The sequence below is a fragment of the Palaemon carinicauda genome, unplaced genomic scaffold (assembly GCF_036898095.1).
Source record: "Palaemon carinicauda isolate YSFRI2023 unplaced genomic scaffold, ASM3689809v2 scaffold12, whole genome shotgun sequence".
Lineage (NCBI taxonomy): Eukaryota > Metazoa > Arthropoda > Malacostraca > Decapoda > Palaemonidae > Palaemon > Palaemon carinicauda.
In genome coordinates, this window is record NW_027168704.1 from 223,692 (window position 1) to 247,984 (window position 24,293).

Sequence of the window (24,293 nt, forward strand, 5' to 3'; positions counted from 1 at the left end):
ACAGGAAACTTGCCGTTTAGACATAAAACGATGGTAAATACAAGGTTTTGTTAACACTGAGGAGGACTAAATATGTTAGTAGTATCTCTATAGCAAATATTTACAATGGCTCCCCATCACGGTTGACTTTGTCTATTATCATCTTCACTATTAATATTTTGGGTTAATTTAAACCATGAATAAATAAACACAAGTTTACTTAAAGGATTATTTTTATTGATTTAAAAACTGGATTATTGGTTTATTTGGAAGATTTAATTCATGAAAAATAAGGATACAAACTCTGGTAGTATTTGAAACTATTCATTATATTGTAACATTTTCACAGTATCTGTATTTAGAATTATTTCAATTTAAGGTAAATAAAATTTTCCATTATTTGTTTTATAATTTCATAATCTCAAAAATTTACGTAGGCCTGCACAAAGATATGTAGGCTAATGAGAGAGAGAGAGAGAGGGGGGTGGGGGGGGGGGGGGGTGGGGCAGGCAGTAATAGGAAAACAAGGTTGAATATGCTAGAATTAAATAAAAAGATTATACGAAACAGGAATAATAATGATAGGCTTTGTGTGTTGTGTGGGGAGGCACAGGATACTACCAAGCATATGTTTAGCTGTTAAGAAAATTTAGAAAACATAAAAATAGGAAATTTAGAAACACCAACTAAAGAGGTTGTTTGGGTATATTAGAAAAGGTCATTGAAGTTAGAAGTAAAAGTATGCAATCCGTGAAGCTGTCTGTGTAGGAGGTAAACGAATAATAATGAGTTTTCTGCAGATGGCCGCACTTTTTTGCACCTAATATGCTTCATCTAGTAGTATGCCCACAATCCAATGTTTTGGAGAGAGCAACGAGGAACCTTTAAGACAAGTTGAGAACGCTTGCGAATAGTGACAGACGCGAATTAGATAGTGCCTCAAAATAAGCCGTTTCTTTAGAGGAAGAGCCAACACCATTGTGAAATTGTGTAATATATAAACTGAACTTGGCGTGACTGGGGATATTTGTGAAAGAAAAAGTGAATCTGAATAAGGTAAGATAACTTGGGATCCGTCTCGGGTTACTGATAATTTTGGCGTCTATTTACAGGACCATGTTTTGGAGAGAGCAACGAGGAACCTGGAACATGGACCCTAAATCACTTACCTTTGGTTTTTATTCATAAGTTTATTTTAAGTATATTATAATGCCTGATTGGTGAGTTATAATTAAAGCATTATCCAAATAACAGGGACCGTAGAGATGAGGATCTGGCCGAGCATATCCAATCAAGAGATTTATCGGAGCCTTTGTAGATCAGCGGCCAGGTCCTTGTGCGGGCACAGAAAACTGGAATTTCTTCCCGTTTTCTAACCGTTTGTAAAACGTGGCTGTTGTACTTCAAAAGAATGTTCTGCAAAAACTTTAGAATACAACACTGCCTAACTTGAATGGGTCCACCTAACCTTACCTACAAGACGTGTCTCTCCTTAACGGGGGGAGCTAAGCCCCCCTGTGATCCCGTACATTGCCGTATTCTTATTCTTAAACCTAAACGGTGGAGGGGCTGATGCCCCCCTAAGACCCCCCTTACACTTGCCTATTCTTAATCGGCCGTCATCATACATACATGTGGCCGCTATCACTCATACACACAAGCGTATTCTTAATCTGCCAGAAACGGAGAGAGCTGTACAGTGGAACCTCTACACATGAACATATCTACATCCGAAGTAAAATTCGACCAAATTTTTGACTCTACACCCAAATTTTATTTCGACACACGAAGTAAACATTACGCCATTGAGCGTGAAGTGCTCAGTTCTCTATTCTTGTGTGTATCGTGTGGTTGTCCTCTGTTTGGTCTGTTATTAACAATGCTTATTTTCTTCCTTTTCTCACATTTCTTGGGCACCTATAATCATGGTGCCTAAGAAGCTAAGTTTCAGTACAGGAAGAAGGCAATTCTTTCATTAGAATTGAAGCAAAAAATTATAGAAATACATGAGAGCAGTGTGCATGTGAGTGATACTGTATGGCTAAACAATAGGGCCGGAATAGGCCTATGATCTCGAGGATCATCAAGCTGAAGGCAGCCATTAAAGCAAATAACCATCGAAGGGGATCACCATTATTACAAGACATCGTAGCAATACCCTGGAAGAGATAGAATGCCTTTTGTTGATAGGGATAAAGGACAAAGAGATTGTTGGCAACGATCATTTGTGAGAAGGGCCAGCGTGATGAACAACAAGAACGAAAAAAGTGAAGCAAAGAAAACCATGATAGCATTAACAAGCCCTTTTAAATAAGACTTCTCTCTTTTTCTGTTTCTCTCTAAACATAGCATTAACATATTCTTTAAATAAAATCTCTCTCTCTCTCTCTCTCTCTCTCTCGTTCTTCTTCGATGTTATAGCGTTAGATACGTCTATTATTTTTTTTCCGAGAGAGAGAGAGAGAGAGAGAGAGAGAGAGAGAGAGATTAAACAAAAATGTGTTTAGAGTACATATGATTTTTAACAGCGTCAACGAGTTGAAAAACAATTAAATGTAACTAAGAAAGTAATAACAGCTAATCTGAATTCCTTTATTAACTAAAACAAATATTGATACAAACACACTCGTGTGCGTATGCGCTAACACACACACAGGTGCAAAAATTGCTACGCAGTAAGAGAGACGGTCAGGGAGGAGGTAGAGATGGTGACTGCGATAACATACCATAACTCGTCACTGAAAGTGATGAAAATAAAAAATCAGCGGGAAAAAAAATGTAAAAAATATGAAATATAAAAATAAAAAAAAAAAACAAATAAGCTAAGTTAGATTAAAATTTCCGTAGTGTAAGTTACGGTATGTTATCGCAGTCACCATCTCTACCTCCTCGCCGATCGTGTCTCCTCGTGCGTGTGTGTGTGTTTGCGCATACGCACACGAGTGTGTTTGTATCAATATTTGTTTTAGTTAATGAAGGAATTCAGATTCGCTGATATTGTTTTTTTAGTTACATTTAACTGTCTTTCAACTCGTTAACGCTGGTAAAAATCATATGTACACAACACATTTTTGTCTAATCTCTCATTTTTGTTTAATATCTCTCTCTCTCTCTCTCTCTCTCTCTCTCTCTCTCTCTCTCTCTCTCTCAGAAAAAATTAATAGACGTCTCTAACACTAACAGTGAAGAAGAACAAGAGAGAGAGAGAGAGAGAGGGAGTGAGTATTATTTAAAGAGCATGTTAACACCATGTCTACCTTCTCGCCGATCGTCCGTCTCCTCCTGGCGTAGCAAATCCTACACCTGCGTTGGCCTGTCTCTAAGGTAAAGTGGCAATAAAACACATTTTTTATTTATTATTTCTTTATAATTATCTTTTTTACATGCTTCTTTCATATTATGCAGTTATGTTATTGTTATGTGTAATTATGTGTAACCATTTATTAAGGATTTATTATGGGTTTTTAGGCCGAGGAACGAATTAAATGAATTACCATGTATTCTTATGGGAAAATTCGTTTCTACATCCGAACATTTTCTACATCCGAAGTTGGTTGTGGAACGAATTAAATTCGTATGTAGAGGTACCACTGTACTTACATTATTTCAGGTTGAGCCTGCGGGTTTATTCGTAACCTAGGTACAGAGCTCGTTCGACTTATAAATTTCACGCCATATTAGATGGTTTTCAAAATCTCTCTATATTGGTATAGTAAGTACTTTCCCAGGGTACAGTATTTATAACATTCTGAACAGTCTTTATTCTATACAAGTTTCCGATAAAGTTGAAAATAAAGTAGCCTTTATCATACATACAGGTGGTCGCCATCGTACATACATCCCAATCTAAGGCCCGATAGCTGCGTCTCCATAGGTAAATATGCTCAAATTCATCGTAATTGGTCCAATTATATGTTATAAGTAGTATTTATTTAAGCAGAAAGTTCCTGTTCTATTATTCTAGTTGACATTTTTTGTAAATTATATCAAATAGGCCTCAGTACGTCACAAATAGGTTTAGACTAGAGTACGTGTTGTATGCCGTCCGATAGGACTTTCTGACTGTGTCATTAAATAAAAAGGGTAAATATACGGTACTGTACTTTAATTTCCAGCCTAATACATGAACCATATATTTTTCCTACTCACTATCTTGTGTTTTATACATTTATAACCATGATTATTAAGGCAAACCACCCGTTCATGAGTTTTTGGACCCCCTTATATAAAGACAATTGTGGGGGACCCCAGTGGGAAATCTGGTTTTTTTTGGATGGGGAAATGTAATAAACGAGTTATTTGCAGCAATAATGATGGTAAAAAATGTATAATGAGAACAAGATAACCAGTTAGAAGATGTATGGTTCATGTAAGTGGCTGAAAATAGGCCAAACGTGATTATTTATCACTTTTGAGAATTGTAAAAGGGTACAGAACCTTACAAACCCACCTAACCTAACCTAGTAGTTCCCTAGGTCACAGTCCCCTAGCCTGAGGCAAGCCCCCCGGACCCTCCTTCACAGGTCACAACTGACTGGAGTCAAGCCCCCTGGAACCCCCTTCCCAGGTCACAACCGCTAGCCGGACCCCCCTTCCCAGGTCACAACCGCTAGCCGGATCCCCCTTCCCAGGTCACAACCGCTAGCCGGATCCCCCTTCCCAGGTCACAACCGCTAGCCGGATCCCCCTTCCCAGGTCACAACCGCTAGCTGGACCCCCCTTCCCAGGTCTCAAATTATAAGTAAATCTCACATGAATTGTTACATTTTGAAAAAGTAAATCACAAAAATTCTTTACCTTATGATTGACACTTTTTTTTTTTTTTTTTTGGCAATCTTCACTGGTCTTTCAAAAAAATTAATTGTTCCGTAACCGAAATACAAACCACGCTATTTACAAAGGGGGGGTTACCTTTTAGCGTAGCTGAAATGGCGAGCCATTAGAATTTAACGAGGGTGTATTACCCCCGCGCTAGTTAGCGGGGGGGTAGGGGAGTGGTAGCTAGCTACCCCTCCTCCCCCTCACACACAGGTGAATACCCACTTTCACTTTTGGCTCGGACTGTGACAGACGTCTGTCTTGGTCCTCTCTTGGCAGCCATTGTTTGTTTTGTCTTTACTTAATCGCTTACTTTTCATTTACTCAATATATATGTAAACATGTTTTCATGTTTGTATATATATTTGAGTATAGAAATAAGTAAGTTTCCTTTTCAGATTTGTGTGTGTAGTGTACGATATCTACGTGGAGTCCTGCGGAAGTTAGGCCTCCACTGCGTAATTTTATGGGTGGCGATCGAGTTTGACTTATGTCTTTCTCTCTCTCTCTCTTGAGGTCGTTCACCCTTTTACTATTTTTTACTACGCCCTTGTAGCTTCCTTTCCGTGTGGGGAGGTTGCTACGCCGTACGTTTGTCTCAATTAGTTATGAATCTAATTGTAGTTGTTTTTTGTAGAACGATTCCTTTCGGGGTTTTCGTTCTTTCTTTAGTGTTCATTCTTTTTTTAAATTACATTATTACATAGTTACATAATTATAATTGTTATAATTCTGTTTTGGTTACAGCTCTCCTTCCGTAAGTGTAAGTGGTTGTGAGGGCACGTGCCTGTTGTGTAATTCTTGATCCTTTCCCTCGGGATTCCTCTTCGGAGCCTTCCCGGGGGAATGAATGTGTACTAATATTTGTTTTATTTTTTTTTACAGTTACCGATCTAGTTTGTTTCTGTAATATGGCAACGGTGTGAGCTGTCTGGTTGAGTCCTGGGGATTCGGCTGTTGCTGCCTCCCCCCTTGTTTTTTCGTCAGGGGCGTGTCTCCTTCTACTGGAAGTACTCCCGTGTCGACGGACAGCTCTCCAGTTCATTTTAGAACTCTCAGGAGGCTTGCCTCCTTGGGCGGGTAACTTTCCTTCCGAGGGAAGTTTTTCCTGTCCAGGCTTGAGTTTTTTCCCTTTTGGGGGGTTCTTCTCTTGCCTTTTTTTTTTTCGTGCGTCTATGCTCTTGGTGCTGAGCGGTCGCACCTGCAGTTTCGCTCAAGGGGCTGGGCAACTGCAGGAGCTCCTCTTCGGAGGATTGCTCCTTTTAGGTCACTGGCTGACCAGTCTCTTCCACGAAGTGTTTCTCTTTCGTTCGCGAGAGAGTACACTCATAGAGACTCCTCTTCGGAGGTTTCTTCTGTTGCGGTTGCTGTTGGCCTCCCTCGCCGTAGGCCCACCGTCTGCCTCGTCGTAAGGGCCTCTCATCTCCCTATAAGGGTGCTTGAGGCGCCTTTTTGGATCTCCGTTTGCAGCCTACAACTCCTTTTTCTCGATCTTCCGCCTTGGTGCAGATGGACAGCAGTCTGATCTCGTCTTCCGACGGGCAACGGTCTTCCCGACGGACAACGGTCTTCCCGATGGACAGCGGTCTTCCGACGGACATCAGTCTCCCGGCGGACAACGATCCCTTCGGGGCAAAGGGTTGCCCCCACGGGGGTTCTTCCCTTGCGTGTCAGGGTTTCCCTGCGCGCCCTTCTGCTGTGTTCTCTCCTGCTCCTGCTCAGTGTTAACACACAGGCGCTCTTCTGCTCATCAGCGCTCTCCTGTTTGTCAGCGCTTTCAAGATGATCATCCCTGCTGTTCCTGTTGGTTCCTGTTACGCGCCCTGTGCGCCCACGTTCGCCCTCACGATCTAGAACTTCGGTTTAGGTCGGGGTCAAGGACTCTTCTTCTATGCACAGGCTTCCACGCGTAGCCTTCTGCTCATCAGCGATCATCAGCTCGCCAGCGATCACCTGTCTCTCGGCGATCTCCGGATCGCCCGCGTGTGTTACAGCCGGCACGCCAACGTTCTCCAACACTTCTGAAGGAACATGGTTCGCCAGCTACTAGCTCACCTGCGCATGCTGATCGCCATCGTGCGACCCTCAACTGCGGATGCTGATCGCCATCGCGCGACCCTCAACTGCGGATGCTGATCGCCATCGCGCGACCCTCAACTGCGGATGCTGATCGCCATCGCGCGACCCTCAACTGCGGATGCTGATCGCCATCGCGCGACCCTCAACCGCGGATGCTGATCGCCATCGCGCGACCCTCAACCGCGGATGCTGATCGCCATCGCGCGACCCTCAACCGCGGATGCTGATCGCCATCGCGCGACCCTCAACCGCGGATGCTGATCGCCATCGCGCGACCCTCAACCGCGGATGCTGATCGCCATCGCGCGACCCTCAACCGCGGATGCTGATCGCCATCGCGCGACCCTCAACCGCGGATGCTGATCGCCATCGCGCGACCCTCAACCGCGGATGCTGATCGCCATCGCGCGACCCTCAACCGCGGATGCTGATCGCCATCGCGCGACCCTCAACTGCGGATGCTGATCGCCATCGCGGATGCTGCTCGCCATCGCGCGACCGCCCACCTGCGCATGCTGATCGCCATCGCGCGACCCTGGCATGCTGATCACCATCGCGCGACCCTGTCATGCTAATCACCATCGCGCGACCCTGCGCATACTGATCACCAGGCGCATGCTGATCACGATCGCCCTCCTGCACATGCTGCTCGCGATCGCTCACCTTCGCATACTGCTCGCCAACGCACGATCGCTCACCTGCGCATGCTGCTCGACCATCGCGTCGGCATAACACAACGCGCCATGTCCAACCTGCGCGTTAGCGCTCACCAGCTCACCACCGATCGCTTGTTGATCCATATCGCCAGTGGTCTTCCTCGCCCACGCGGCAGCGCGTTTCCTCGCCATCGCGCTAACGCTTGCGTTCGCCGCCTCGGACTCGCTCTCTTCCACCTGCCCACCCTCACGACCGCTCGCCTGCGCGACCGCTCGCCCGCGCGACCACTCGCCCGCGCGACCACTCGCCCGCGCGACCACTCGCCTGTGCGCCCGCGCGCCCACTCGCCTGCGCGCCCACTCGCCTGTGCGCCCACACGCCCACGTGCCTGCACGTCTACGCTCATGCGCGTCCGCGCCCATGCTCTCTAATGTTCGCCCACGCGCGGACGGATGGTGTTCCGTCGCGCGAACCTACAGTGTTTCTTCGCACAAACGTCGGCTTATTTCTTGCAGTATCCATTGCTAGTCTATGGGTTATCGCTCGCCGACCACCAGCTCTCGCCCTTCCTACCACGCTCGCCCTCCTTCTGCGCTCCTTCGCTCACCTTCGTTTGCGTTACCGCGCATGGGCGCTTCCACGTTCGCTCACGCGAAAATCTTTGAATTTCCGTCGCGCGAGCTCCAGGGCGATTGCGACCACGATTCCCAATGGGGTTTTTCGCAGCCTGGCTAGTTCTTCTGGAGCGTATTTCCAGAACACGGCCTCACCCCGTAAACGCAGAGCATGGCACTTGCAAGAATAGGAGGAACTTAAGGGAGATCTGAGCAACACTCCTCTTTCCTGAACCTGGGTTAGCCCTTCCCCGTCATTCCCTGGAAGGATTTTTGGCGGGGGGCTTTCCGTTCGAGATTTCTCCATCGGACAAGGGGTGACTGCTTACCTCTTCCTCTGGGAGCTTACCAGGTTCTTTCCACCCTCGGTTACGGCCCGAGGTTTGGTTCAAGGAAGATCAGGGGTACTTTCCTCCTCTCGAGCTCAGGCACCTTGGCCTTTCGTCGTTAAGTATCTAACTTGCGGACAAGCTCGATGTTGTACCATCTGGACGCGCTGACTGAGGGCTTCCTTCGGGTGTCTCATCTGTGGAGGTCGACGACCTCAGACACCCTTCCATCCTTGAGAAGAGTTTGTTTCTGCCCAAGGACCGAAACTTAGACAGCTGCTGTGCGGAGGAAATCGACTTCCGGTTTCACTCCTCCAAGGCGCTTTCTTCCAGACTCTGCAGGGCTCCAGCGCCCTTTTCTTTCAACCACGTCGGCCTAAGTTATCGGCTACGACAACTGGGACAAGGTGTCCAATTGCAGTTTCCTCCTGTCAGGAACAGATGGCACGGGAGACTCCCCCGGGGGGGCATAGTCCTAAGGAGTTCACGAACTCTAGGATTGCAGGTTTTTCGCTGGAAGGATGCTTAAGGTTACTCATCCGAATGACAGCTTCCCGATGCCCATTCCCGCACAATCTCTTGGATTAGCCAAGGATATCGCGCCTGCCGTCTCTGTCAGCGAATTCAGTGTCTCTGAACCTCTATGCCATAGCGTCAGCAGAGTTGCCCGGTTGGGCAGAATGATCCATATCTTAGGCGAAGGTCTTCCCTAGGATCATCGACGGCTTCACCCCCGGCCCCCTCAGTCGATCCTTTCTTGTAAGGAAGGATCTGAGAGGGGATGTCCGTAGTCGAGCTCTCAGCCCTGATCAAGTTTGTCGAACAAACTTCGGCCAGCGTAGACCAGCAGAATCTATCAGACTGGTAACGAGGCGACAGGACTCCTTAAACCCTGGATCGGAAGGACGGGTACTTTCAGTTTCCATTCCATCCATCTTCCAGGGTGCTCGTCGAATTCAGCCTAGACTGCAAGTATTCCTGCTTATGATGCAGTGTGGCTATCCCGCCGTGGCATAGCAGGTTTGTTTCCCCAGAGAACTCTCCCTGCCTTCCTCTTGGCCGCTCAGGTGCAGGCTTCCGCCTCTTCTGCTGTTTGGAGGGCTGGTCAACTCCGGTAGGCTCGGGTTCGACCTTCTTCAGCACCGGGACAAGCTTCCGGATGCTTACCATGAGTGTGAGCTCATGGTATTTTGCTTGGAGCCTTCTCTTCCTCTGCCTCAACATCTGGAGTATCTGGCCATGATATTGAGTCAACGGCCTTACCACGTTGGAAACCCCGCTTCTCGTCCGTCCAGCGAGGTTATGCAACGTCGGTACTTGGATGGGTGACCACCTGGGGACACCAGATTCTGTTACCACATCCTCCGAGCCTTCCTTTCGGTTGACTGTGGCAAGACTGAGGAGAGTCGCAGTACCTGTTCTCAGTCAAGCAGAGCTTTCAGCCCTACCTTGGAACCTTTCCTAGTTCTCCTTTCCTCATTGACCCGTCTATAGTCCGAACGGTCGCCTCAGGATAAGTTCCATGTGGGGCGATCCAAGTTCCGGTGGCTTCAGGCAATGTTTAACCGGACTCCCTGGCCCTATGGGACCAGCGGAACTATTAGACCTGCAATGGGTGTTGACCTATGGAGCCTCTTGATGGTAGTGGATATTCTCGTCCTTTCCCCACATTCTTGATGCGGTTCTCGGACTCGTCAAAGGAAAGGGGGGGGGCATGTTCCGGTCCAGGCCTATGGTCAAGACCTGAAGGATACCTCTCCATCATTCAGGCAGGCTTAGGGGCCTTAGTCTGGCCCCTCTACAGATCCTACAGCTCCTGCCGAGTCGCCCCGTGCCCGTCGACTTCATGATTCTGGCGTATTCTAACCAGCAGGGGACGCATTTTCACACCTTCACATCTTGCAGTAGAGATACCGGGATGATTGAGATTCTCTCAATACCACCATCGGCTCTCTCGTTCCAGGCAGGGGAATGTTCTCTCAGACTATCCGAGCAGAGCCTCGTAGAGAGAGTGTACCTGGGGGTCTTTGACCTTGGGTAACCAGCAAGTGCTGGTCTGGGGGACCTGATCGCGACAGCTTGGAACCTCAAGCTTCCGCTATTTTTCCCCCCCAGTCTCAGACCCCGAGACTCTGGCAAGATGCATTCCGGTGATGGTGGGACAACTTCGACGCCTGCGTCTTCCCTCCTTTTTGTCTGTGGACAATGGGTCTCAACAAGACCAGGTTGTCTGTCAACCTTTCAATGGGAGAGCTCCACTGGGACTATGCGCTGAACGGTTTCTGGACCCTCTGCTTCCCCTGACGGAACTCCCGGGAGAGCTTCTCCCACGGCGCAAACTACTCAAGCATCCACACTGCGACATCTCTCCCGAACCGGGGCGTCGCTTCGGCTTCATGCCTGGAGACACTACGCTTCCTCCTCAAGAGGAGACAACCCGCTACAGTCGCGGTACGGAGGTCGCGTCATCTGCGATAGTCATCCACAGGGGTCTCCCAGGCAAAGTGAAGAGTCTAAGGTGGTTGGTGCCGTGGGAGATATACCTCTTCCCTTGAGACCTCTTCTCCAGCAATAACGGTCTTATTGCCTTTCGGCGGGAGGAAACTCCTTTCCGCTCTCGGCAATGAAGCCTGTCGCTCAGCCTTTCCCTGACCTTCAGGCTTAAAGGAATAACTTTTTCCTGCCCGCTGGATCTATCCTCGCTCATGCGAAGCTACGATCGTCCCTGCCCTAGTCGGAGGAAGACCTCCAACTTGGAGCATGGCTCGGACTTTTAGTCCTTTAAGAGATCTTCTCAAGACCCTTTACGACAGGCCTCGGATTGTATTCCGCCTTGGGTCTCCTGCTCACTCTGGCCACGGCCAGTGTGTAAGCAATCTTCTTGGTCTCTTACGACTCCCCCCTTTCTAAGGAAGAGGGGAAGGCAACATTCAGGCTCGCTCCTGAGTTGTTGGCTAGACTCAGAATCTGGGGGTCCCGGCCCTTCGGTCCGATTCATTCAAGATTTCGAGTCTCCATTCTGTATCTGATGTCCCAAGACCTTCTCTTTCTTGCCAGTAAAAGAATCGAGAGGTTAGCGCTGGGAACAGCTGCAGTTTGTCCTCAGTTGCAGCCGATTTGGGAACACAAGGAGGACATGGGGGGAGAGTCACCAGTATACCTCTTCAGCCCGGACTCTAGGACATTCATCTCGACCTGTCTCCAGACCCTCCCCCGTCACGTCGCCCTACAGCACGATGTTGGATACATCGCAACGTCCCTCGCCTTCGAGTAATACTACTGTGTGACGCAGGTGCTACAAGCTGGAGTCTGGAAGCGTCTAATGACCTTCGCAGCCCGCTTCCTGCAGGGCGTGACCCACAGGAGTCTCGATACGTTTTCTATCGCTCTGTGGTGGCTACACAACAGCTGGTCTAACCTCAGGCTCCTTTTTGGATAGGTAGCAGAAGGTTGAGGGCATTGTTATCAGGTTTTAGTCTGCATGAACGAATGAAGTATGTCTGGCCCTTACTTCTTTCTTCATCATCCCCTCTACGGGGAAGCAGCATCCTGGTCTCTGCATAGCTGACCTCGAACCTCTGCAGGTAAACCATGCTTCCTTGTGTTCCGAGTATTGAGTCAATACTGTCGCGTCCCCCATACCCTGACGAGGTGGTATTGGGAACGTCCTAACCCAGAGTTCCTTCTGGAACTCCAGGTCAACTGCCTTGGACGGGTCACACTTCTTCCTTCACACACAAGCTTACGTAGGCCACATGGTTCCTTGCGGAGCAAGGAACTTGTTAGGTGCAGGGACTCCCTTTCTCGAGTGCGTCTCACTCGGATTCTGAGTCCCCGGGTAAAGCCAAAGCCAGTATGGCTGGGGACTTTCCACCCTTCCTAAGGGGTAAGTCACCCTTTGTAAATAGCGTGGTTTGTATTTCGGTTACGGAACAAATGACAAATTCGAAGATAATTTGTATTTTTCCTAACCATACAAACCTTAGCTATTTACACATATTTGCCCGCCAGCCCTGTCCCCCAAGACAAGTTCTACCTCTAAGTGAAAGTGAGTATTCACCTGTGTGTGAGGGGGAGGAGGGGTAGCTAGCTACCACTCCCCTACCCCCCCGCTAAATAGCGCGGGGGTAATACACCCTCGTTAAATTCTAATGGCTCGCCATTTCAGCTACGCTAAAAGGTAACCCCCCCTTTGTAAATAGCTAAGGTTTGTATGGTTAGGAAAAATACAAATTATCTTCGAATTTGTCATGTTAGAATCGGAACTCTGAGGCATTATTTTGCTGTTATTTTTTAATTCAACATGAGTAACAATAGCTTTACACTGAACGGAGAGCATTTCCATCATAATCAGTTGCCGACATAAATGAAAATACACTAAATTTCGAAATAGATTGATGTACTTCCCTTAAGTTCCCTCTTTGATACGTCTATGTGATGGTGGTTAAGTTGAAACCGAAGGGGTAGGTGGGAAAAAAATATGGCTGTTTGTAGAACAGCATCCAGCAACGTATGAAGAAGTACTTGTAAATTGTTAATTGGTTTAAAGAAACCAGCTGACAAATACGTCATTGCAAATGCACAGAAAGCTCTCCAAACCCATTGGAAACGACGCATGCGCAAAATTTTCCCTTCTGTCTCTCAGATGTAAACAATGGACTTGGAGTGAAAAACATATTTCACATTTGTTCCGTAACTGAAATACAAACCTCAGCTATTTGCATAGGGTTTACTTTCGGTGTAGATGAAAATGACGAACCATTAGATTTTAACGAGGGTTAACTACCCCCGCGCTAGTTAGCAAGGGGGTAGGGGAAGGTCCCCCCCCCACACACCGGTGAATTGTCTCACTTCACTTTTGGCTCGGACGATGAGCAGACGTGTCTGTCTTTCGTCCTCGCTTTTGACAGCCTTAATCTGTTTTTTCTTTTTCTTCAGCTTTGTGTGTTTGGAAGTTGGCCTCTACCTTCATCGCAATTATGCGCAAGTGCCCTGGACTCTCCGGCCGCCCCTGTGGAACTTTCATGTCAGCGGTCGAGACGGATCCCCACACCCTTTGCCCGCAGTGTCGAGGTCAACGGTGTGCTAGAGACTTAACTTGTAGTGAGTGCAGGGAGTGGTCTATCTCCCAGTGGGAGAGGTTTGCCTGGCGGCGTAAGAAGAAGTCCAAGAGATATCTTTCTCCTTCAAGAGCTGCCTTGAAGAAGGAAGGCTCCAAGGACTCTTCTTCCGCCGCCCGAACCTCCTCCGAAGCTCCCACTCGGTCGGTCTCTCGTGAGAGGCCGTCGAGTGGTAGCGTAGGCCATTGTTCTGTTTCCCGACCTCGGGGTGCGGGAGAGGGCGTTGCCTCCCATAGCGGGGCAGCCCCCCCTTCTTCTTCGGGGGAGGTTTTTGATTCTCATAACGATGATGACCATGCTGTGTCTAATGATGATCCCTTTCAGCTTTGGGCTTCCTTGGGGCTTAAGGTCTTGCCCTTCAAGGAAGCCCTGTTTGACCTGATCCAGTTGGGGGCTGCTGTCAAGCAATCGCCGGTAAGAGCAGAGGTAGACCCTCTGTCTATTGTCGACGTGGTTGTGGCAGAGGCTTCCGACAGGTCTGGTCAAACCTCTGCTGCTGCTGCTGTTGCGGACGTTGCTGAAGGCTCAGCCTCCCCTTCCGAACATCCTTCGAGGGGGAAGTTGAGTCCCACGGTCTCTCCTGTGGGTGCGTCTCCTCCACGGGGGAGCGCACTGACAGAGACTCCTCTTCGGAGGACCGACGATGTGGATGCCCTTCCTCGAGGTCGTCTTCGCCGTAAGGTTCGTCCTCCTCTTCGCCGTAGGGGCCTTCCTTCTCCATACAAGGTAGTTAAGAGGCGCCTCTTCGGGTCGTCTTCACCGCTGCCTTCCCCTGCAGAGGATTCTCCTCGTCGGGAGCAGACCGTAGCAGCCACGTCCTTGGACCTCTCCGCGGATCGCTCACGATCGCCTACGCCTGCCAGACCTTCCAGTCCTTCCGGCCTACCTTTGCCCCTGGATGCAGATGCGCAGCAGGCGCCTTCTCACCCTGTCACCCAACGGGCACCGGTCCCTTCGGGGCAAAGGGATGTCTCCCACGGTGTGGGTAAATCTCTTGCGCGTCAGGTTTCCCCTGCGCCTTTGTGCGCAGCAGCGCACATGTGCTCTCCTGAGCTGCAGCCTTCAGACTCGCCTCGCCAGCGCTCTCCTGCTCGTCAACGCTCTCCTGCTAGCCGTCAGCGCCCTTCTGTTCCTGCTGCACGCCAGGCGCGCCATCGGTCTCCTGAGCGCCCACGATCTCCTGCTCTTCAGCGCGCACCTGTGCACCTTGTTCCGGATGCGCGCCAATGCTCTCCCACGCGCCCTTGATCTTTGGATCTGGACGCAGGCAAGAACCCTACTCCTTCGCCTCACCCTCGCGCTCCTGTGCGCCCATCTTCACCTGTGCAACAGCGTGCATACACTCCGGTGCGCACTTCAAGAGTTCCTGCATGCTCGCGCGCCCAGGAGTCTTCTTCTGAGAACGACCGCGAGCGTTCGCCCTTGCGTGTTTCCTCGCCATCTGATCCTGCGCCCCAGCTGACTGCGCGTCGACACCCTCCTGCACGCCAACGATCTCCTGAGCGCCCGCGTGATCCTTCGCCTGTGCGCAAGCGCTCGCCAATGCGCCAGCGCGCCCATGACTCAGATCGTCACAGGTCTCCGACGCGCACACGTGCTAAATCTCCTGCGCGCGGTCGATCACCTGCACGTACTACGCGCCATCGTTCGCCAACGCGCTATCGCTCTCCGACGCGCTAGCGTTCGCCAACGCGCCAACGCTCGCCCACTCGCCATCGCTCACCCACGCGCCATCGATCTCCAGTGCGCCGTTGATCTCCTGCGCTTCATCGTTCTCCTGACCGACAGCGATCTCCTCTACCCTTACGCGCCCGCGCGCACCTTCACCTGCGCGCCAACGCGCCCCCTCGCCAGCGCGCCCTCGCGCCCACTCGCCAGCATGCCCTCGCGTCCGCGCGGACGCGCCCGTGCTCCAGCAGCCGCCCGCGTGCGACCCTCTGAATGCTACATTGCGCGAGCGCCAGCACGACCCCCGTTTTTGCCGGGTCCCGCAGCTCATGCCTACGACAGGGACGCGTACTTCCAGATCGCCACTGCGCAAGCGCAGGTCTCTCACCCATACCAGGAAGAGTCACCGGAGAGGTCTAGGCAACATTCTTCCCTTTCTTCTTTTCAGGTAGGCCCTGTTGCGTCCACTCTGAAGGATCAGGAGATCCCCTTCCCTCCAGCAGGATTACTGACACTGCGTCCGTCACCCGTTAGTCTTGGTTTTGTCACCTGATGAAAGCGGTGGTGCAGGCTGTGAAGCCGGCCCTCGCTGATCTGGGACTCAGACCAAAGACAGACTCGCCCCCGCTGAAGAGAAGGAGAGGAGTGAACTTCGTGGTGACTTCTCCCAGGGAGAAGTTGGCTCCTAAGAGGTCCGTCAGGAAGGCTCCATCCCCTTCACGGTCGTTTTCTCCTTCTCCTGTGGATGAAGCCTTTCCGTCCTCAGGAGAGTCCAGCGAGGTGAGGGCCTCTCCCACGGCACCAATGGGGGGAATCCTACCTCCAGGAAGAGAAACGTCTCGCGTGAAAGGTATCTTCCAGACCTCTTTGCTGGAGTCCTGAATCCCGCCCAGGAGGGAACCCAAGGACTCAAAGACGATTCCTAAGTCGTCTTCATGGATCCGTCCAGAGCCAACCAGACCCCGGGAGAATGTCCACGTGTCTCCCCAAGAAGAGCCTCTGGGGACGGGAGACTTAGCTGCCAGTCCACAGGGAGGAGAGCAGCATGAGTCTGAGCATGCCTTCTGTCAGGTCTTGAATCTGATGAGGCAACTCAACAGGTTCAAGGACCCGGAGATCGCCCCTCGCGAAGGCAAGGATACGGTCCTAGACCAAGTCTATGGTACCCAGAAACCCCCAAGGGCCAGTGCAGCTTTGCCTTGGTCCCAGGGGGTGAAGAGTGCCAGAGACAAGGTCGAAGCCCAGCTCTCAGAACTCGCCTCCTCCAGCCGTTCTTCTGCCGGGAACAAACTCCTTCCACCTCCTCGTTTACAGCAGAGGAGGTATTTGAGATCATGGGGGAGTCCAGTGTAGCTCTTCCCCTCCACCACTCGGTGGAAGAGCTCTCAAGGGGAACTCCTCTTGAGAAGCTCTCCTCTCGGCAGGTGACATTCTCGGCTTCGGAGATCCTTAGCCAGGAGAAGGTCGCGAAGTGTGCCATGCTGGCCACTTCGTGGATGGACGTCTGGCTGGGTTCTCTGGGCATCCTATTGTGCTTCGAGGACTTGTCTAAGGAGAGCAATAGGAAGGCCCTGGAGACCTTCCTCCTCTCAGGCACTCGCTCCATCGAGTTCCTGGCCCACCAGGTTACCAACCTGTGGGCCAACTCAATCTTAAAGCGATGCGATGCGGTGACCGAGAAGTTTCATCCAGAGGTCCCCGCCGTGGATGTCTGCAGGTTCAGACACTCCTCCATCCTTGGAGGAAGCTTGTTTGAGCCCAAGGATGTAGAACGCACAGCTGAGAGGTGGAGGAAGTCGAATCATGATTTGCTCCTCCAAAGGGCCCTCACATCTTGGCCCTACAAGCCTCCAGCTCCACAACAGCATCAACAGCAGCCTCACAGGACACCGAAGCAGGCTCCGGCAGCTAAGACGAAGGTGTCTAAGCCCCAGCCCTTTCCTGTCAAGGACAAGAGGGGTGGAAAGTCCTCCAGGGGAGGCAGGAATCCTTGAGGGAGCGGCCGTGGCCGTACAGTAAACGCTAGGATTGGCAGTCCCCCTGCGTGTCCACCTGTGGGGGATGCCTACAAAGTTGCGTGCACAGGTGGCAGCAACATGGGACCGATTCCTGGACGGTCTCTGTGATCGGCCAAGGATATTGTGTCCCATTCACAACATCTCAACCTCCCCTGTCAGCGAATCCAGTGCTGTTGAGCTCCTATGCCATGGGATCAGCAAAGGGGCTAGCCCTTCGGGCAGAAGTCGAGACCATGCTCAAGAAGGATGCTCTCCAAGAGGTCGTCGACGGTTCCCCAGGCTTATTCAGTCGACTCTTTCTCGTAAAGAAAGCGTCTGGAGGCTGGAGACCCGTCATCGATCTCTCAGCTCTGAACAAGTTTGTCAAACAAACTTTGTTCAGCATGGAGACAGCTGACACGGTCAGACTTGCAGTGAGACCACAAGACTTCATGTGCACACTGGATTTGAAGGACGCGTACTTCCAGATCCCAATCCATCCGTCTTCCAGGAAGTACTTGAGATTCAGCCTAGACAGCAAGACCTACCAGTTCAAGGTATTGTGCTTTGGTCTCTCCACAGCACCTTGGGTGTTCACCAGAGTGTTCACCCTGATTTCATCGTGGGCGCACAGGAACGGCATCCATCTCCTCCGATATCTGGACGACTGGCTGATCCTGACAGACTCGAATTCGACCCTTCTTCGACACCGAGACAGGCTTCTGGGACTTTGCCAAGATCTGGGGATCATGGTAAATCTCGAGAAGTCCTCTCTGCAGCCGACCCAACGACTGGTATATCTAGGCATGTTATTAGACACCGATCTCCTCAAAGCCTTTCCATCAGACGACAGGATAGCAAGGCTGAGGAGGGTTGCAGAGCCCTTCCTCAGGCGGGAAGAGCTTCCAGCCCAATCATGGTTACGTCTTTTAGGTCACCTAGCCTCCCTGGCCCGTCTGGTCCCGAACGGCCGTCTCAGGATGAGATCCCTGCAATGGCGGCTCAATTCCCGGTGGAATTAGTGCAACGATTCCCCGGACACTCTGGTTCCTATAGGACCCACGGAACAGGCGGACCTGCGGTGGTGGCTGATCGACGAAAACCTACGAAAGGGAGTGGATCTTCTCGTCCTTCCCCCGGATTTGACACTGTTCTCGGACGCGTCAAAAGAAGGGTGGGGGGCCCACATTCTGAACCAGAGGGTCTCAGGCCTTTGGTCAGAATCAGAAAAGTACCTACACATCAACCTGCTAGAGATGAAGGCCATGTATCTGGCCCTTCAACAGTTCCAACGGACCCTGGCGAGCTACTCCGTGGTGGTGATGAGCGACAACACCACGGTAGATGCCTATATCAACAAGCAGGGAGGTACCTTTTCACAACAGCTATCCCATCTTGCAGTAGAGATTCTGAGGTGGTCCGAAGTCTTCTCGATAACACTATCAGCTTGCTTCATTCCTGGCAAGAGGAATGTGCTCGCCAACAATCTGAGCAGAGCTTCGCAGATAGTGAGTACCGAGTGGTCTTTGGATCCTCAGATAGCCAACAAAGTCCTGACTTTGTGGGGTTCCCCGACGGTGGACCTGTTCACGACGGCCTTGAATTTCAAGCGGCCTCTGTACTGCTCCCCAGTCCCGGACCCCAAGGCTCTCTGGCAAGATGCCTTCCAACAACGGTGGGACAACATCGACGTGTACGCCTTCCCACCGTTTTGTCTGATGAGAAGGGTGCTCAACAGGACCTGACTATCGGTCAACCTGTCTAAGACCTTAATAGCTCCGCTATGGCATCTCGCGGAATGGTTCCCGGACCTTCTGCAACTCCTAACGGAACCTCCGAGAGAACTTCCCCCATGACACGAGCTACTCAGACAACCACATTGCAACATCTTCCACAAAGCCGTAGCCTCGCTTCGGCTTCATGCCTGGAGACTATCCAGCGTCTCCTCACGGAGAGAGGCTTTTCGCAGCAGGTTGCGGAAAGAATGTCTCGACACCTGCGGAAGTCCTCCGCGGGAGTCTACCAGGCGAAGTGGAGAGTCTTCTGTGGTTGATGTCGTGGGAGGGGTATCTCTCCACTTGATGCCACTATTCCAGCAATAGTGAAGTTCCTTGTGTATTTGCGGGAGGAAATGCGCCTTTTGGTCTCGGCGGTGAAAGGCTATCGCTCAGCCTTAAGCCTGGCCTTTAGGCTGATGGGAGTGGACATTTCTTCCTCGTTAGAACTCTCTTTACTCATACGTAGCTATGAGCTTACCTGCCCTCAGTCGGAAGTGAGACCTCCTCCATGGAATGTGGTTCGGGTCCTCAGGGCTCTGAAGAGACCCCCTTTCGAACCATTACGCCAGGCCTCTGATTGCCACCTGACTTGGAAGACGGCTTTCCTACTCGCGTTGGCCTCTGCCAAACGAGTTAGTAAACTTCATGGTCTCTCATACGACATCGCCCATTCAAGGAGATGGGGGGGAGGTAACGTTGAGGTTCGTCCCTGAGTTTGTTGCCAAGACTCAAAACCCTGGAGTGCCGGACCCACGGTTCGACTCCTTCAGGGTCACGAGTCTTCCTTCCGTAACAAGTGACCCAGACCATCTGCTATTATGCCCAGTGAGGAGTCTGAGGCATTACTTGTAGAGAACAGCTGCAGTTCGTCCCCGCGTGCAGGCGTTGTTCGTAAGCACGGGATGGACTAAGAGGAGGGTCACCAAGAACACCATCTCGGCCTGGATTCGAAGGGTTATCATCACGCCTTGAATCCTGACCCTCCCCTATCACGTCGCCCTAGAGCACACGACGTCAGGGGCATCGCTACGTCCCTGGCCTTTAAGAGAAACTTCTCTGTGACGCAGGTGCTACAAGCTGGGGTCTGGAAGCGTCAAACGACCTTCACAGCCCACTACCTGCAGGACGTGACCCACAGAAGCCTCGATACTTTTTCTATCGGCCCCGTGGTGGCTGCACAACAGCTGGTCTAACCTCAGGCTCCTTATTGGACAGGTAGCAGAAGGTTGAAGGCATTGTTACCCGGTCTCATTCTGCGTCAATGAAAGAGTATGTCTGGCCCTTACTTCTTTCTTCATCCTCCCTTCTCTTGGGGAAAGCAGCATCCTGGTCTCTGCATAGCTGACCTTAACCTCTGCAGGTAAACCATGCTCCCTTGTGTTCCTAGTATTAAGTTAATACTGTCGCGTCCCCCATACCGTGACGAGGTGGTATTGGGAACGTCCTAGTCTAGAATTCCATCTAAAGGACTCCAGGTCAACTTTCTATGATGAGTCACACTATTCCTCCACACACAAGCTTATGTAGGCCACACATTCCTTGCAGAGCAAGGAACTTGTGAGGTGCAGGGACTCTTTTTCTCGAGTGCTGCTCACTCGGATTCTGAGTCCCCAGGTAAAGCCAAAGCCAGTAAGGCTGGGGACTTTCCACCCTTCCTAAGGGGTAAGTCACCCATATGTAAATAGCGTGGTTTGTATTTCGGTTATGGAACAAATGACAAATTCGGAGATAATTTGTATTTTTCCTAACCATACAAACCTTAGCTATTTACACATATTTGGCCACCAGCCCTGTCCCCCAAGACAATTCCTACCTCTAAGTGAAGTGAGACAATTCACCGGTGTGTGGGGGGGGGAAGGGGTAGCAAGCTACCCCTTCCCCTACCCCCTTGCTAACTAGCGCGGGGGTAGCTAACCCTCGTTAAAATCTAATGACTCGTCATTTTCAGCTACGCCGAAAGTAAACCCTATGTAAATAGCTAAGGTTTGTATGGTTAGAAAAATACAAATTATCTCCGAATTTGTCATTTTAATAGACCAATATGTAAGTTATTATGCCCCAGCCCCTATTAAACATATAGAGAAAAATACCAAACTAGCCAGCACTCATCCATTCTTATAGCAAATTCCAGTTTCGTTGTAAAGTATCTAATGTTTACCATGAAAACATTTAATTCTTATTTTATGTTGTTTCCTCGGGGTTCCTCTTCGTAGTTCCTCCCTAGGGAATTTCCGTTAAATAATTATTTAATTTTATTTTCCCAGTTAACTATGCAGTTTTCTTCGTTCGACTAAGAGTGCCAACGAAGCGAAGCTGTTCTGTTCATGCGTGGGGAATCTGCTGCCACTGCCGTCCCTCAGAGGACGTCGTCATGGGCGTCATCCCTTCTCTTAGAAGTACTCCCGTGACAACATGGCCAGAACTTCAGACATCTTAGAATGTTAAAGGAGGTTCCCCTCCAGGGGTTGGACAACTTCCCTTCCGAGGGAAGTTTCCTCCCCAGGTATGAGGTTGTTTCTCCCTTCAGAGGGAGAACTTCCCATATCTTAATAACTTCATTGTCTCCGACTGCTGTTGCTGCCCTTCGGCCAGACTTCTCTCCCCCCTTGCTGAGTTTCTCTTCCTTCAGGGGCGGAGCACGCTCTTGGCAAGTCTCTTCTACGAAGTGTTTACCTCTCTCGTTCGCGAGAGGGGCCACTCATAGAGACTCCTCTTCGGAGGATCGCTACTGTTAAGGTCAGCTTGCTGATCCACCGGCCCTCAAGGGGCATCTTCATGGGCGTCTTCTAGTCTCTTCTACGAAGTGTTCACCTGTCTCGTTCGCGAGAGAGGCCATTCATAGAGACTTCTCTTCCGAGGATTGCTACTGTTATAGGTCAGCTTGCTGATCCACCGGCCCTCATGGGTGTCATCACGGGTGTCTTCAAGTCTCTTCTATGAAGTATTTACCTCTCTCATTTGCGGGAGAGGCCACTCATAGAGACACCTCTTCGGAGGATCAAGCAGACCTTCCAGCGCAGCAGACCTACCAGGACCTCATCGATCCTGCCAGCTGACCTACCGATCTACCAGCGTAACCTTGTGCTGCAACTTAGTCCTTTGGACTTCGGTCCTGGACTCTAACACGGACCTTTTACGGTCTCCATTAGTGGATGCTCGCCCTTCCAAAAGGCACATCCCAGTTCCTGATCGTCCTGCCAGCTGACCTACCGATCTACCAGCGCAACCTTGCGTTACAACGAAGTCCGTTGGACTTCGGTCCTGGACTCTAGCGCAGATCTGCTTATGGTCCCCATCGATGGATGCTCGCCCTTATTTAAAGGGCACATCCCAGTTCCTGATCGTCCTGCCACTGGTCATCCTACCTACTGACCCGCCAACCTACTAGCGCTACCTCCGCGTGCGTGCTCGCTGACATTCTTATGCGCGCGAGCGCCGACGATCTTCCGCGCCCGGGTACCGATGGTCTCCAGCGCGCGCACGCCGACAATCTTCCGAGCGCGGGTACCTATGGTCTCCCGCGCACGCGGGCCCGCCAACAATCTTCCGCGCGCGGGTACCTATGGTCTCCCGCGCACGCGCCGATAGTGTCCCGCCCGCCGACAATCTTCCAGGCGCGGGTACCTATGCTTTCCCGCGCAAGCGCCGATAGTCTCCCGCCCACCGACAGTCTCCCGCCCACCGACAATCTTCCGCGCGCAGGTACCTATGGTCTCCCGCGCACGTGCCGATAGTCTCCCGCCCGCCGACATTCTTACGCGTGCGAGCGCCGATAATTTTCCGCGCCCGGGTACCTATGGTTTCCCGTGCGCGCCAATAGTCTTCCACGCGCGTGTACCTACGGTCTTCCGTGTGCGCCAATAGTCTTCCGCTCGCCTGCCGACGTTCTTCCACGCGCGGGCGGTGATGGTCTCCCGCTCACGCCGATTATTTTCCGCCGACAATTTTCTGTGCGTGAGCGCCAACGATCTTCCGCGCGCAGGCGCCGATGTTTTTTCAACCGCGCAAGCGCCAATGCTCTTGCGCGCACGCCAATAGTCCTGCACTCACACGTGGCAACAGTTCCGCGTGGCCTGAATTTCTTCCGCCTAGGGTCTCCCGCGCGCGCACAAACAGTATTGCGCGCGTGCGCTCAGACAGACTTCTTCGCGTGGCTCCGATGGTCTCCTGCACGTGCGCCAACAGTGTACCGCGCACGCGCACCGAGGGCCTTCGCGCGTACGCGCTTCATTAATCTTGAGTGCGTGCACACAGCCTTCGCGCGTACGCGCTTCATTAATCTTGAGTGCGTGCACACAGCCTTCGCGCGTACGCGCTTCATTAATCTTGAGTGCGTGCACACAGCCTTCCGCGCACAATGACGGTCTTCTACGTGCGGACGCCGATGGTCTTCCGCACACGCACGCCAACAGTCTCCACGTCGTACTCTCACGCACGCGCCAATGCTCCCACTCTTGCGCAACCAGTCACGCTTCGGTGCATTCTAGGGAGAATGCACAAAACTATACAGTGCCTTACTGCGCGCCAGCGCTCTTCCTCACTTTCCTGCACCCTCCTGCGCAGTTAAGGTCCCGGATCCATGCGCCTGCTCTTGCCAAAGAGTCAAGGCTCGCAGATCCAATGCACCAGCTCTTGCCTAAGAACCAGCGCTTGCCTGCTCTCCAGGCAGATATTAAGCACCAACATCATCCTTTGTGCCATCGCTCCAGACTCGCCTACACACTTGCGCAATTGTCAGTTAAAAGGAATAAAAACTTTTTGGACAGGTCACCATTGTCCCATTCCTCCCCGCAAACACATAAACATTGCCACCGGGGAAAGAGCAATAAGGCTCCACAGAAGGATTCAAGATCCCAAAGATTCCATCCTACAAGGGAATCGAAGCGGGGAATTCTTGGTCCCTGTCACTTCTGAAGTTTCTTTTTTCCTTGACAGACCACCGTCAGCAAACAGGAAAGCATCAACAGACTAATCTCTAGATCACGGTTTGCTGATGGCTATTTCACAGTTTACTGATCGCGTGGTCGCCGATCACCAGATCGCCAATTGCTAGCTCAATGCTGATCTTTATCCTCTAGTCCCTCCAATGACTAATGATCTCCGATTGCTAGCGTTTCCAATCGCCGATTGCTAGTCAATAACCAGTCATCAGCTTGCTGATCACTAGATCACCGATGGGCAGCTCATCTTTCTTTGATCATTGAACTCGGCTCACTGTTCTCTGACCAGCCCATCTTCAGCTTGCTTATCTCTG

The 24,293-nt window shown here is 51.1% G+C and overlaps 1 protein-coding gene across 5 annotated transcripts in view; it reads left to right on the forward strand.

Moving 5' to 3' along the window:
- Positions 1 to 573: 573 nt before the first annotated feature.
- Positions 574 to 24,293, forward strand: part of LOC137635390 (zinc finger protein 83-like) — a 65,874-nt gene continuing 42,154 nt past the window's right edge. For 2 of the 5 annotated variants that reach the window (XM_068367864.1, XM_068367867.1), the window contains exons 1-2: positions 582 to 1,035; positions 3,798 to 3,853. The gene's annotated coding sequence lies outside the window, so the exon portion shown is untranslated. Of the gene's footprint in view, positions 1,036 to 3,797; positions 3,854 to 24,293 lie in introns of all 5 variants that reach the window. The other 3 variants (XM_068367865.1, XM_068367868.1, XR_011042661.1) reach the window with 2 other exon arrangements.